Source organism: Aythya marila (assembly GCF_965140915.1).
Source record: "Aythya marila genome assembly, chromosome: 2".
Lineage (NCBI taxonomy): Eukaryota > Metazoa > Chordata > Aves > Anseriformes > Anatidae > Aythya > Aythya marila.
Window position 1 is genome coordinate 93032894 of NC_139043.1, and position 14724 is coordinate 93047617.

Below are 14724 nucleotides of genomic sequence, written 5' to 3' on the forward strand. Positions count from 1 at the left end.
TGCACCTTTTCTGGTATTGAAACTTGCTTTTTCTGTTTTTCCCCACAGTCCCAGGCTACTTTCAGGTCTACCAGTCCTCTCAGTCATCATCACATGCTCTTTCCCTGAAACACAGGTTTCTGCATTTTTTCCTTGCCTTATTGCATGCATCTTCTCTCTCTCTCTCTCTCTCTCTCTCTCTGTGTCTCTCTCTCTTTCTCAACTCCCAGACTTTGAAGACTGAGTTGAAGACTGAACTTCTCAATGCCTGCTTTCCTACCAGCTGACACCCTGCCTCCTTAAAGCTGGAACCAATACATGCATGGTAAGAATAAGAAAAAACAAAGATCTTTTATAATATCACAGAATCACAGAATCACAGAATTTCTAGGTTGGAAGAGACCTCAAGATCATCAAGTCCAACCTCTGACCTAACACTAACAAGTCCTCCACTAAACCGTATCACTAAGCTCTACATCTAAACTTCTTTTAAAGACTTCCAGGGATGGTGACTCCACCACTTCCCTGGGCAGCCCGTTCCAATGCCTCACAACCCTTTCGGTAAAGAAGTTCTTCCTAACATCTAACCTAAAACTCCCCTGGCGCAACTTAAGCCCATTCCCCCTCGTCCTGTCACCAGGCACATGGGAGAACAGACCAATCCCCACCTCGCTACAGCCTCCTTTAAGGTATCTGTAGAGAGCAATAAGGTTGCCCCTGAGCCTCCTTTTCTCCAGGCTGATCAAGCCCAGCTCCCTCAGCCACTCCTCGTAGGACTTGGTCTCCAGACCTCTCACCAGCTTTGTCGCCCTTCTCTGGACCCGCTCAAGCACCTCAATGTCCTTCTTGTAGCGAGGGGCCCAAAACTGAACACAGTACTCGAGGTGCGGCCTCACCAGAGCCTAGTACAGGGGGATGATCACTTCCCCAGCCCTGCTGGCCACACTGCTTCTTATACAAGCCAGGATGCCGTTGGCCTTCTTGGCCACCTGAGCACACTGCTGGCTCATATTCAGCCGACTATCCACCATCACTCCCAGGTCCTTCTCTGCCTGGCAGCTCTCCAACCATTCCTCTCCCAGCCTGTAGCTCTGCTTGGGGTTATTGTGCCCCAGGTGCAGGACCCGGCACTTGGCCTTGTTGAACTTCATACAGTTGACTTCAGCCCATCGGTGCAGCCTATCCAGATCCTCCTGCAGAGCCTTCCTACACTCGAGCAGATCAACACATGTACCTAACTTGGTGTCATCTGCGAACTTACTGAGGGTGCACTCAATGCCCTCATCCAGATCATTGATGAAGATATTAAAGAGGACCAGCCCCAGCACCAAGCCCTGGGGAACGCCACTAGTGACCGGCCTCCAGCTGGATTTGACTCCATTTACCACGACTCTTTGGGCCCGGCTATCCAGCCAGTTTCTAACCCAATGAAGCGTACACCAGTCCAAGCCAAGAGCAGCCAGTTTCCTTAACAAGTTACCAGCTCTGCTCAACTTCTTTGTCCATAAGGACAGTGTTCCAGGGGATCTCAGCTACCAGAGACAACAACTTGAACAACTTGAAGTTCGCTCTTCAGAATTTCAGGGTCCTGACTTTGATCTTTTCCAGGCCCTTATTCCTTGAGATCACAAATTCAACAAGGGCATGGTCACTGCAGCCCAGATTGCCTCCAGTCTTGACATCTGTAATGAACTCTTCCACACTGGTAAACACCAGCTCAGGTAACGCTTTTCCTCTGGTTGGTTTGTCTTCTACCTGGACCCGGAACTTAACCTCAACACACTCCAGGAATCTTCTGGATTGCTTACAGCCTGCTGTGTAGTTTTCCCAGCAGACATCTGGGTAGTTGAAATCCCCCATCAGGCTGAGCACGTGCAAGTGCAACACTTGTAGTTGAAGCAAGAATGCCTCATCCACAGGTTCCCCTAGATCAGGCAGCCGGTAGTAGACCCCAACGACAAACTGTCCTTTATTGATGTGTCCTTAACTCTCACCCACAATCTCTCAAGCTGTCCATGGATGTTTCTCAGAGGTAACTTTTCACAATCAATCCCTTCCCTAATGTAGAGGGCAACACCCCCTCCATTCCTTCCCTGTCTATCTTTTCTGAAGATTTTGTAGCCCTCTATTTCAATGTTCCAGTTATGTGATCCATCCCACCATGTTTCTGTGATAGCAATCAGGCCATATTTGTCTAATTGTTCCATGATTTCCAACTCCTCTTGCTTTTTTTCCCATGCTGTGTGCATTGGTGTAGAGACATGTCAGCTGGGTTATCTGTTGTATCAAATTTCCAGAACCCTTCCTGATTGCATTGGGACAGTTCACAAATATTTCCCTATTGTTACTTAGAGTGATAGTGTTCTTAGGTATGCTTTCTTTGCTCAGAGGTGCATCCCCATCCCCATTGCATACAGTTTAAAGCCCTCTTAATAAGCCCAGCCACCTACTGCCTAGAACACTCTTGCCCCACCTAGTCACCTGTGCCCCATCCAGCGTCAGCATGCCCGGTTTCTCAAAAGTGCATCCAAGATAGTAGAACCCAAAACCTTGGGCAAGGCACCAGACTCTCAGCAAATCATTCACTCAGACTGTTTATCTCCTTCCTTCTGGGTCCCAGTCACCACCTGAGAGAACAGAGGAGAACACTACTTATGCTCCCAATCCCTTCAAAATCTTTTCAAAGGACATAAAATCTTTTGTGATATTTCAGCATTTCCTTGTTACAGCATCGTTTGATCCTACTCTTTCAAGTAGGAAGAGGTAGTAGTCTTTGGGACCCATGGGACTTGGTAGCCTCTTTGTAATATCATGAATATGGGCCCCAGGCAGACAGCAAACCTCTTTGCCAAATACACCATTGGCTATTGTCAGCATTTACTGGATTGAACTGAACATTGGTCTGACCTGACATATGTGTTATTTAAATAATTCCAATCATCTTAATATACAAATTATTCTCATTTCAAGTGAGCAAGGATTGTGATATTTATTTTTTGCTACAAAACACTCTTACTTGGAGAATATATTATTTAGATAACTAGGCAAACAAATTGTCAGAACTGGAATTCATCTTGTAAGTTCCAGTTTGGGATACTAGACTGGTGGATTGTTTCCAGAAAGGGCAGCTTCTACATTCTGCGTTTAAAAATTAAAGACTTGATAGCAGGCTATCAAGGCTATGCACTTTTCACTACTGCACACTTTTATTCTACTACACCAGGTATTCTGACATAAAGTCAGTGAAAGAGCTGCTACTAGCTCTCCATACTGGTGGACAGGTGAGAGTAAGAATGAAGACAAGCTGGCACTTGTGTTCTGCTCTTCCAGTAAACAGAGCACCCCTCCCAGCCTGAGGGAATACCTCATGTTATGGATAGGTCTTGAACATATTGTACTACTGGGTGAATGTAGCATGTTTGACCAGAAGACAGAATTGAGTGAGCAGAAATTTAATGGGTAGAAATGACAAGCTCATGTCTCCATCTTAGTGAATGATTGGAATTTATTAATGAGTCTTGTGAAAAATGAAAAGCAACAGAAACAAGGGCATGGAGATGGAGTCCTTAGATACTGTTATATAGTGCTTGGAATTAACAAAATAAGTAATCCAGGAAAAGTTAATAAATAAGAATATTAAGACCTAACCTAGAGAACAATCTCTTCTGAGCTATCTATTAGCAAGAAAAAATACATTTAGATATATAAAAATGATGGGGAAATCAGTGAACAAATGCTGCAGTACTTTGCTTTGGAACAAAAACACAGATACCAGAATGTATAACTGCATAATTAAATAGAGAAATGTTTAGCTTCTCAAGCAGTCCTACTGCATTTGATGTGAGCAGATGAAGAAATAGCTAGTACTGTCTTGTGAAGGTTAAAAAAAAAAAAAAAAAAAAAAAGTCTGGTTGTTAATTCTTTGCTTCAACAAAGATATAACAAACTCAAATAATCTATTCAGCTACCCTGGCAGAACCATAAAGGAACAGTAAGTTAAATCCACAACTCAATCAAAACACAAGGTTTTATTCTTCATTCACAATATATCTCCATCACATGCAAACCAATGAAACTCAATTTAACTGGATTATCCTGAGATCAGCTCTCCCTTAAACTGTAGTAAGAGTGAATAGATATATTTTTTAATTCTTATGGTTAAGGCGGTATAAAAACTGCTGCCATAACCATTTAAACTTACTTCTGAAGGCAGTTTAAAGTAAAAGTTTTGGCTATGCGCTGAAGCCAAAGACATGCAGAAGTGCTCCTTATGCTTTGCTCTCTCCAACATATTGACCTGCTTTTTTCAGGTTTAGCAATACCACCTGTTACTCAATTCGCACACTAACATTAGTGATAAATATTTTTATTCCATTTTTATGTTTGAAATTCTAGAAACTGTGTGGATTTCCTACTGGTGTTAGAAGGAAACCAGGCTTCTAGAGGATTCAGCTCCTGAACAGAATTAGTACATATATTATGTATAGGCTCTTATACAGGATTATTTTTTGAATGAGTACGTGGGGCTTCATTTACACTTGGAGTAAACATACAAAACCATATTGCCTTAGACTATATTACACTGTTCATCCCAGTAAATTAAGGTAAAATAATACAGATATTTGCAATAAACAAATGAAATCATAGATTGTGACTGGATATCATCAAAGACTGTATTTTTCCCTTAATGAGACTATCTGAAAGCCTACTATATCTGTTAGTTCCTCTTTTATATAGGGAAGCTGGAGGCACAAAGTTCTTTCACAAAGTCTTATTTTTATAGTATGATTTATTTCAGGACATGAGAACATAACTATGTTGACCTCCCAGTGATGCATGGCCCATTTTTTTTCCCCAGCCTTTATTTAAAGGAGAAATGGATATGTGGGTATTTCTGAAAATCATAATGCAGAACAACTCACCAGCCAGAACTCACCTAGATAGATGAATGCATTTGTAGGCTTAGGTCTGTTTCCGTACACCAGATTTGGTTTCAGTTGAGTCTACTGTTGAAGGAAAAAAACCAACACACTATGGTTTTCTATACATCTTGCCAATATATTGCAGTTTTCAAGGAGAGACAGGTTTTATTCAAGCTACCAGTGATACTTATATCTTATTCTATCACTTTCTCTACAATTACCTTTGAATTTTAAACAAAAAATCTAAGAACTCAGTCCTATAATCTACAAAAACACAGATGGTTGACCTCTTTGACATCACTGAGTTTATTTGTTAGTGAAATGCTGCTCATTCATCCCTCAAATTCCTTTGCCTTTCCTCAGTACCTGTCCAGTTTCCAGGGATGATTGCCAATATACTTGATACCTCCCTTGCTCTTTGCCATTAGCATCACTTTTGCTGCTTTGCTGGTTCTTGAATTTATAAGAATGTGGGCAAAATGGGGAAGTGAAAGTGAGACATTTCAGTACCTTTGTCTTTGGCTGCCTTTTTCATTCTAAAATTTCTCTTTCTGAAATAGTAAGCGGCAAGGAGAGAAAAATAGACTCCATGCTGTTTCTAGAGTTATCTTTCCTATGACTTCTTCAAGTTAATAGTAGTATTTCAACTACCTTTTCTTGGCTTCTTACAGTGTTTTAAGGAAAGTTTGCATTCTAAATAACCCTTGGTGGGAAATTGAGTAGGACCATGAGATTAAGATTTAGAGTGATGAGAGCACAGTTGCTCTATGCCTCTATTACCTGACCTTAGGTCTGCTGAATTTACCTCCTGTGGAACTTCATGCACTATTTAGGTTGAAGGAGCTACTTTCTTTGGACATTTCTGAGTTTTCTTCTGAGAAGCAAGAATTTCAGATGTCACAAAACTTCTTTTCTTAAGCTGTGCCCCTGTATTATATTTTACCAGGTAATACAAGGGTAAGTGAAATTATTCCATATAGGAAAGAACTTAAAACTTATTGTCAAAAGGTAAGACCTGGTATTATTTCTGTTTCCAAGAGTCATTTTCACTGACTGCGACATAGGGAATGTGAAATGGCTGCAGGAGCAAAGAAAGAACATCAGTATTAACTTTTTTGATCTTTTAATGATTGTCATCTTCTCATTCTTTAAGTGACTCCTTCCAACTTCTTCAAATATGAGCAATACTGAGAAAGGGGAAACAGTGTAGAAAGTACTGCTTTCATCCTTGTTCTTTTCTGCCTTCATGGGCTGATCCACAAGACACGATAGAGGATGGTAGTATTAAGATACATCATAATGGATGATGCCCATTTCCCACCTGACAGGATTTCCCGTAAAAATTTTCATCCCCTCCCCTAAGGCACAATTCCTTCCTGAGATCCACCAAGGATGGTGGCAGGAAAGAAGAGCACCCAAGCAAAACTATACTTAATGGATCAAGTCAGCACACACAAAACAGGAGTTATATAAATAAATAAACAAGATAAAATAAAAACAACATGTAGGAAGACAGTGTTAGCTCTCCTCTTAGCTAGAAGAATATGTGCATATACTTGGACTTTTTTGGAAGACGTTCAAAGAATTTCATTGTTTTCAGAAATACACACATGTTGCTTCCCATTATTCAGGAATGTTTCTTTTCTTGGGCCAATTTCTTCTCTACATGAGATGAATACAGAAAACCTCCAGGTAAGGTGTTTAAAGTGATGAAAGCATAGAACTCAGAACAATTTTTTATAGAGCCTTCCTACATTTTTTCTTTTTATCTATATTTTTAACTTATTTAAACACCAATTTGAGTAAAGAACACCTAAAACTTTTGCTTTACATATCTTGCAAAAGATACATAAGAATGCAAAATGTTGGTCTCTGGTATTTCAAGATGAATACATACAAATGTTTTCCTGTAATACAATGTACTTCTTTGTTTTTCCACCTAAAGAATAAAAGTAACGTACAAAGGCATATTTTCAGTTTAATTACATGGAATATTTCTCCAGTATAGTTTTTCCTCGAGGTACATAACATTAATCCAGCCTGACTTGTCTGCCTTTTCTTTAATGTATGGTTCAGCCCATGGTTCTTTGTTGATTCCCTTCCCTTCCCTTCCCTTCCCTTCCCTTCCCTTCCCTTCCCTTCCCTTCCCTTCCCTTCCCTTCCCTTCCCTTCCCTTCCCTTCCCTTCCCTTCCCTTCCCTTCCCTTCCCTTCCCTTCCCTTCCCTTCCCTTCCCTTCCCTTCCCTTCCCTTCCCTTCCCTTCCCTTCCCTTCCCTTCCCTTCCCTTCCCTTCCCTTCCCTTCCCTTTCCTCTTCCCTCTTCCCTCTTCCCTTCCCTTCCCTTCCCTTCCCTTCCCTTCCCTTCCCTTCCCTTCCCTTCCCTTCCCTTCCCTTCCCTTCCCTTCCCTTCCCTTCCCTTCCCTTCCCTTCCCTTCCCTTCCCTTCCCTTCCCTTCCCTTCCCTTCCCTTCCCTCTTCCCTCTTCCCTCTTCCCTCTTCCCTCTTCCCTCTTCCCTTCCCCTGTCTCCTTTATTCTGATGCCTTTCCAGGTGAATCACTCCACTCTCTCCTCCATTCTCTACTTCTCTCTTTCTCACACTTCAGTATCTATTCCACAACATTGCAATTTTTCTTTTCACATGCATCCATTCTTAATTCCTTTTCTTGCATCTTCCATGACAAAATGATTTCCTTCTCCAGCAGAAATGCTGTATTTCTTAATTGAAGGTACAAAGTAGAAGCAGTTGAGTTTTCCATGTGAATTTGTTCAGTTGCTTAGTTGAGAAGCTCTTAACACTTAGTGTTCTATCACTTTTTTTTTTTTTTTTTTTTTTTTTTTTTTTTTAAGTGGCTTAATTTCTCTCTTTGAATTATCTCCATTCAATACTCAAACACACCCTTTCTCTGCTACATCTTAGCAACTATTTCTAAAAGATCAATTAAGTCTTCATAGTTTGTATTCACTTTCTTTCCTCTCATCTTTTGTCTGATATCTTCTCATTCTCTCCATATGCCCTGATAAACCTGTTTTCCTCTGTTTACCTGTTTTGCTTGTTCACATTCTTGATTTTGAATCAGATCGTGGGGTGATTCATCTGACCTACTTGAGATATGTTTATCAGAGTGAGGTGAATTGTATCACAAAGTTGCCTTTTTCTTTTTACTGCCATTAACTACAAGGAGATACTGGGTTACTTGTTCAGATATGCATATCTACAAAGTTAGAGGAACTATATTACATTCTTTTGATCAAATAAACCAAGTAAGTAGAGAAAGCTGTATCTACCAGGCTGTCCTGTTTCACTCTGGGCTGAAAGTGGATATATTTTCATCCGCTTTATTGAGTGCATAGCGAAACTGGGTTGGGGGCAGCAAATTGGATAACCTGGTTAGGTATGATGCCAGGTTGTTATAAAGAAGGGTAGACTTCTCACTGAGATAATATAACATGGAGATGTCTTGACAAGATATGTAAGTAAACCTTCTATTATATCAACATGTTCAAAGTGTCAGTAAGAGCAAACTATCCAGCCTGGGCTACTTGGAAATATCAGCTATGAGGAGAAATTGAACATCCTGGGGTCATTTATCCTAAAGAAGAAACATCTGAAGGGGGATATGACATTATCCTTCAAATACATAAAAGATTGATGAAAAGAGGAGAGGCACAATCTGTTCCCCTGTCCAAGGTGCACAGAAGTTACAAAAAGCTTCAGCTGCAAGAAGGAGCATGATTTAGAGATCACATTTTTTTTTATATCTGTAGCTGTTGTTGGAATCAAAAATATCTTACATTGTGTGTGTGTGTGTGTTTGTGCAGATGTATATATTTTAAAAGCTTTTCACGTGAAAGCCAGCTGGTAAGTACTAAGCTGTAAAACTGAGGCTCAGGTTTCAACTGACTCATGCCTAGGGAACAAGAAGAACACTGTTCCTCTGATTCAGAAAAGGGGTGTGTTTGTCACCATCTCTCTTATCCTTTTGTATGTAGAGAAAATGGGCACAGCTTGGGGCTATCAGCTGAGAAAACAAGCCTTTAAATCATAAGCTTCAGGCAATTAAGTGAAAAGTATCTTTTTTTTTTTTTTTTTTTTTTTTTTTTTTTTGTGGTAGGGCTAGCACCACCTCCATCTTATTATTGTTTTACGCTTTTATTTAATTTCATTGTGAGCTCAGATACAAGCTTTATATCCAATTGGTATTTGAACACGTCATCTGTGTGTGACTCCCACATAACAGACACATAAAAAAAAAACACAGAAATATGAGGTAGAGAGATGCTAGAGAAGTGAAAATTTTTCCTTCTAACACTTTCAACAATGTACAGATAAAACTAAAGAGGAGACATACTGAGGTGGATCAAAAGTGACAGAAAGACAGCTGTGCATATCCGGCACACATTTGCTAGAATAAACCAGCATCTGTATACAATAACCTTGCTTTTTATTTAGCTTTTTCCTTCCTCCTTTTTATTTATTTATTTATTCTGAAGGATTCACTTTTCCAAGTTTAATCATTTATTTCTTAGGGATGATTCTAACAAGCAGTGACTGGAAAAATCATGGAAAAATCAATGTATTTCTGAGTTGGCAGACATTTAAAAAAATTTTTTTTTTTTTTTTCTTCCCGAAGAGAACTGAACTAGATCTTTTTTACTTAAGTATTATAGTCACATTTTTTTCTGCATCTTCTTCAGCTTAATTCAGTGACATATAAATAAAAAAGGCTGACACTTAATGTGATGTGACTTACCTAGAAATAAAGAGATGGACAACACTGACCACAGTAGGAAAAGTGTGTTTAAAAATAATGAATATAAAGGGTTGTATTCTTTGATAATATCAGTCAGCATACCCTCAGTGATTTATATCATAGCCAATATTGGCCAATCATAGCCAGCTTAGCCTATATTATGTGCATAGGAAAATAGGAGTAATTTTTTAATGCATATTACCAATAAATGAAAATAAAACAGCTCAGATTCAAGAGTAGACTCCGGAGTCATATGTATATACTCCATCATTTTTTATTCTCCTTCATTATTTATTCTTATCAGCATATTTTTTAATGTGAGACAGAACTATATGTAGAAGGTTTTGGGAACCCTTAATCATGACAAGAGTTAATTATTAAGAAGGATAACAAAAGATACCAGCCAACATTTGATTTCTTCTCTCTCTGGCATATATATGCTTCCATTCAGAATATGCATGAATGTATGTATATGTACAAACTTATGTTTTTCAGAAATTATGATCCTTCGCAAGCATTTCCTGAAAAAAGAGTATATTATTTATAGATCTTGTGACATGCTTACTATCACCTCAACATCAAAAGAAATTGAGGGTAGTTACCAACTTACATTTAAGGTGTAGTCCTTTGTAAATAACATATTACAACTTGAATTGCTTCTTGTCCTGATGCCATCACAAATTGCAATTTCTGCATAATGACAGGGATGGTAATAACCATCAGAAGATAATAAATTATTAATGGATACTAAAGTGTAATAAAAGTTATAGAAAATATCAAGATTTTTTTTTCTTTTATAACAATTCTTTTTTTCTTTCTTTTTTTTTTTCTTTCTTTCCCCTTTTCTTTTTCTACTCAAAAAACAAAACAAAACAAAACAAAACAAAAAAACAAAACAAAACAAAACGTTTTTCTTTCATACTTTTATGAAATCAGTCATGGATTTCCTGTCTCTTGGCATAAGGCACCAAACTTCTTTCTACCAAATTATTTTTCATGTTATATATGGTTTAGTTAGAACAACTTGGTTTAGTTAAATTTTCCACAGATTAGGATGTTTCTGAATTCTGTATTAAGAAATTTGTACAGTAGGATTCTCTGTACCATGCTGTATGAATGCTGAAGAGTCATTAGGATATCTGATATGATGAGATATCTGTTTAATGAAATTATGACTAGGTTAAAGAGTTCATAAGAACTGGACAGCATACTCTCATGGAATCAGGACCCAGATTACTCTTTCAGTAAACTATTTCATATAAATTGGAATAACTGTTACAGGAGTACTTTTCACTAATTCATCATATAACCGTCCTTAAATATAGCATCTTCTGAGATTGTAGAAAAAGTTGGCATGGGTGTGGGCTTGCTTTTTGCTTGTTATATATATGTATATATATACATGTGTATATATATATGTATATATACATATTTAAAGTGAGTGCCACTGCTTTGTAGGCAAACATCTTTCCCATTGGTGTCATAAGGTCTGTCTTGGCCTAGCAAAATTCACCCTAAAATAATACTAGATAGAAGGACACAATGACTACTCAAACTCTACAAGAGTTAAGATTTGTTAAAAAGTTGCTTTTTGAGACATACATTTTTATCTAAAAATTCTTAAATTGAATAGAAAATATCATACAGACAATGTTTTAATTTTACCCAGGTGATTTTGATATAATTTGCAAAAAGTTCAGTTGCTCCAGAAGAGAAATATTTTGTGCTGAATGATTTTAGTTAAGACAGAATAAAATTTTTAATATGCCTCCCCCCACCTTCCCCTGGTATAATGAATCACAATGGAGACAGAAGTAGCCTAAGTACAAAAATGGGACAGTGGCCTAAATTCTGGATTTACTTTTTCTCATAATATGTAAATAATATAGAAAGCTTTGAAGAGAATACTGCTCTTGCAGGTGTCTGTTCTGTTGTCAAAATTGATGTTCAACAACTTTTAGTGGCATGTTATCAACCTATCTGATATCAAAAACTTGTTTGTTCTTGTGTTGAACCTGTGTCTAGAATCTTCACTTTTAACAAAGGGCAGGAGAAGAAGATTTAAGAATGGCTGGTCTTAAAGGTCAATAGAAACAACAGTTCTAGGCCTTACCTTCACTCAATTTAACTGTGAGACAAACTCAGGGTGATGAGAATGGTGCCAACTGTGTATGTGTACTGACACCCTGCAGAATGTGTTTTGTGATTCATCAACTGCACTGTGATTGATTGGCCCAGCATCCTGGCAGAGCCCAGAAATTTTTACTTGTCTCCAAATATGTTTTGTGATTCTTCAGGCAATCTCTGATAGATTTGATAGATTGTCATGTGGGTTGCATTTGGATTTTTTTTTTTTTTTATTTTTGTCCCATGCCCTCATATTTTTATTTGATGATTTATTGTGCATATACATGTATATTGATTGGCACACTGGCAGAGTCCATAGTTTCTTTACATCACAAAATATTGTTTTATGATTTTTCAGGTAAATTGACTGTTTCATGCTGACACATACAGCTAAATTCTACTAATATCAACTGAAGGGAAGAATATGACTAGCATAAAGCTAGTGAGGGCAGTGTTGGAAGATGGGGTCACACTGTTTGGCCAGAGAGAACAGTTTCTTTTGCTTGAATGTACAGTTGGTCACTGCACTTTCTAAACTGCTGAAAAAAAAGTCTTACCTTGAAGAGATTGTGCTAGAAAATGCAAAGAGAGGACGTTAGTTTTACACATTAATTCTTGTTAATATCAGTCTGGTAACTACACTGAATAGAACATCCAAGCATGACTAAAGGAAAGAGAGACCTTATCTAAAGCTGCAAAGAAAGTAGATTTTTAATGACACTTTAAACTGTGCCATTTGCCTTGCATCACCAAATCACACCACTGTTCCCTAATTGGCTTTTAACCACACACACATTACTTGAAAGTCAAAGGGGAGATTTTAAAAGCTGGCAACAACTTTAGCATGATCCACTGGCACTGAAAAATGGGAGTGACAAATCAGACTCTCTTTTGAATACTTGTAAAACAATTATTCTTAGGTCATCCCTTTCCCCCCCGCCCTCAAATGAATAACATTTGTCCAGGGTGATGGATTCACAATTTGTAATTCAAAAAATGATTTATTTAGCACTACATGTCATTGTGCAAGAATTGACTCCATGACAAAAGTTTCTGGGAAGCTGATCTTTTCTTTTGTCTAGGAAGATGAATGCACTTTTTGAAATCAGGTTTCCTCCCACAGTTACTGAAACACAGACACTGCCACCTAAAATGTGTATGCTACTAACTCAGAAAGCTATATCCAATATATTTCTAGATGGTTTGTACAAATTTCTCTAAACTCTGTCCACACTACTATATATTCACATCTATGGAAGATATTTTATAACCTGTTTGGAGTCCATGCAGTATCTCTATCAGGAAAGCAGAAAAACAATAAATGGAGCCTGACTTGCCAATGTACCTCTTGTTATTCCAAGAGATAAATATGTTTTATAGTCTTATAGGTTTCCAACCCCTCTGCTCCCAAAATTAACTTTTTTTTTTTTTTTTTTTTTTTTTTTTAATACCTACTTTAGAACTAAGGAAGAGCATAAAATAAAGGCAGCAAGATTAGAGTTATGTTGTGATCTGAGGAATCATAGCACAGCAATGGAAGGATTGAGAAGGATGTCATTTGATGAAAGTCGCAAGATTGGTACTGTTAAGCTCTTTGTTAAAAAGAGGTTAACAAAAGGGCTAAGGGCCTTATTTTCTAACTTGAGAGAGGCTAAGATGGCTTCCTAGGTTAGGATAGATGGTTCTTCTGGCTGAAGGAGAAGGGGTTCATCTTTCCGCCCTTCTTTCTCTGCAAGATTTCCTTCTCCAGGCTCACCTCTAGGCACGTATGTCACTGTAAAGGGCTACCTTATTCTGCAGTTCAAATTACAAAGAAGAGCTCAACTAATGAGTTACAGCCTCCTTTCCTCTATCCCTCCTAGGCAAGGATCCAACCTCCTCTACAGCAAATGATTGTACTTGTGCTCCTTGTGACCTTATGTAGCTGTGATGGTATATGTCATCATGACTTCTGCAGGTCTAATATTTTTGGGGAATATTGCTTCTAGATCTTGTATAGTTCTTTCTTTGTTCAAGAAAGCATGGCTATTGATACTTTTCCTGCTCTCATAACCTTCATCAAAGAAGTCTATCCTGATTTGCTGAGAAAGAGGATTAGAAAAATCACTGTTTTCTCATTAACTGAGGTTTTCTTTGTATTTTGGCTTACACTTCCCAAACCCATTGACTCTTCCACTCTAAGAAATGCTCCATAAATTTTAAATTCCATCACACAAGAGACTTCATCAATTTAGTTACATTTTTGTTTTAAATATATATTTAAATGGAAAATGTTTTTTTGTTTTGTTTTATTTTTTTTTTTCCATGCAAGAAAAATCTCACTTGGTGTAGGACTCTGTTTTCCCTGCTTCTTGACTTATTTTAATATGTAACTATATAACAATAATTTTACAACAAATAATTAATATTATCCACATGAGAGGGAAGTTGATGTTAAAGAAAGTGAAGTCAGTTGTGCATTTTTTAAATAACGGGGCTTCAGTTTAGAAGACATCACTTTTTTTTTTTTTTTTTTTACCACATTAGGAACTAAACCCGGAGATGCTATTTATGAGTCTTTATAAACTAAGTGAAAACACAGCCCTTGTGTTGGAGCCCCAGGACGTGCTGATGTTGCCTGCAGACTGGCCTAAAAAGACAATGTGTAATATGTAATGCGCACTGACTTGCATCTTGTGAAGTCACTTATGCACTTGCCAAAAGCAAAATACTGGTGTGTAAACACTTTAATTTTACTTGGTGTATTTTTTCTCACTGTTCAAACACTGGAAAATTGTCCTCATAATACCAAAGAAGAGTTTGAATCTGAGTAATCATAAAATCCAAAGTAGATAAAATTGGGGTCGATAGAGTCACTTTAAAGATGCTGTTTGCTAAGAGAAGACAACTAAATTTATCACTAAAGTCTTCCGTGAATTAGAGGGGCAGATGTGAGCACTGAAATAGT